Here is a 2,139-nt window from a genome sequence, read left to right on the forward strand (position 1 = left end):
TATTATCTCCTGGTACCGAACCCTTTAAGCCAAAATAATTACGTGCAACAATAAACCATAGACAATTAATGAGTTTATTTGGGCGTATTATCTTAATATATATATTTCTTGTGTGCGTGTGTATGTGACTGAACTCCTCCTAAACGACTGGACCGATTTAGACGAAATTTTTTGTGTGTGTTCAAGGGGATCTGGGAATGTAAACCACACTGGGATTCACAATTTTGTCCGCTGGACAATGTTTTTTTAATTAATTTTCAATTTATTAGTTGTTGTTGATTTTGGAATGTTTTACATTGGATCCGACAGACGGCGCTACCATCGCAGTGTCAAATTTTAAATAATATTCGAATTTTAATTTTAGTCTGTCCCGAAATTTAAAAAAAGTTTTGTTATCATTGTGTTATATCGTGTGTGACCATGTGCTGGATCGTTAGATATTGTCATAACATTAGAATAATAATTTTCATCAAAATGGCTTATTAAAAATTGAAATTTTGAAATTAAAGACGTGTAGACAGGACAACGTCTGTCGGATCCGCTAGTAGAAATATAATTTTATATTCATCCTCCATCCTACTCATACATTTAGTTTCGAAAATAAATTTCATAAAAAATAGATAACCTGGTGTTATCGTGACATTGATAAGACGTCTTTCTCTCACATTTCTTTGTTTTTTTTCCTTATTTTTGAAGATTTTAATATGTTTAGTGAATAATATTCACACATAGCTGTTTTTTATAAAATTTTCTCGTAAGTTTTTTAATCGTGATAAATTTCAAAATGCTATAACGCATTGTGCAACGCAAACGCGGAGTGTTAGTTTTAAATCCTAAAAATATAAAAAATTTAAAAAATGTAAATTATCATGCGAGTATATATAAAGTTCTTTTTATTTTTTTATTTTATTCTTTTGTTAGGTAGCTGCTCAATGAATAGTTATTCATTTTACTTAGTAATGAAAATCATTGTAATTTGTGTAAGTATTGTTAACTTTGGAAGGAACTGCCTTTCTCTACATATGTAGCAGTTTTCCGAACGAGGAATCACACTTCACAGCCAATTTTTAAGTATCAACATCTAAACAATTTTTTTTATTTCATTTGATACAGTTTACAATCGACTCACTTTAGAATGTTTCTGCTGCCATCTTTTATAAAGCGCAGATAAGTTTGTAGTATGAAAAAATTAAATAGTTTACATCATTGATACTAGATGGCGCAGATATCGAAGCAAAATAAAAATAACCAAGTAGGTAAAATTCCTTTACATGTTCCGTACTGACTTAAGAATATCATATTATTTCCCTTATTTACCCTAAGGGACAAGGTCGTATTTATGGACCACCACAATATTGGAGAAAATTCAGGATTAAGACGAAGCATTTCATTATTTTTTTTTTAATTTTTTCATAAGGTTGTAAATCAATAACTATCACAATAATAAGCGTGGTACTGATAAGATACCACACAATACCTACCTAAATGTTATAGAAATCAATACCACAAACTTTGGCCGCCAAAATTCGCGACATTGCAGATTACCCTTGACGAGAGGTGAGACCTTGCTGATCAAGGATTTGTCCTTGTCACAAGGCCGTAGCCTCGGAGCGAGGCCAACCTTGGCTGAGGACGAGGGCACTCGGGAACCTTGGTCCCAAGGTTGGCTATTGGCGGACTTGCGAAGGTCAAAGACGCGTAATTCTTACTGATAATTATAAGCATTACGTATCACATACGTAGTTTTGCTTCGAGTTTCATTTGTCATCGGGTATTAATAGTTGAACAATGAACAATTTAAAGTTGAAACATTCTTAAATCAAATTTAATAAAGTAGATTGGATGCTGAAGCTGGTATAAAAACACAAAATACAAATCGCCATGAATGTCATTTGTGTAAAACTGTCCTCGGAACTTCAGAGAAATCACTCAGAAGATTCGCCAATGGACGTTGGACATGACAGATAAAAATGCACATTTTAATTCATTCATTATTCGCACAAATTATAGAAAAATATTGATACCTATTTAATATGTTTGTAAGACATCTGTCAATAAATTGTAATTTATTTATAAATAATCATAATATAAAGTAACTTGTATTTCACAAAAGTTTTTACTTATTTATTAACACTTTAA

The sequence above is a fragment of the Pieris rapae genome, chromosome 18, assembly GCF_905147795.1.
Source record: "Pieris rapae chromosome 18, ilPieRapa1.1, whole genome shotgun sequence".
Lineage (NCBI taxonomy): Eukaryota > Metazoa > Arthropoda > Insecta > Lepidoptera > Pieridae > Pieris > Pieris rapae.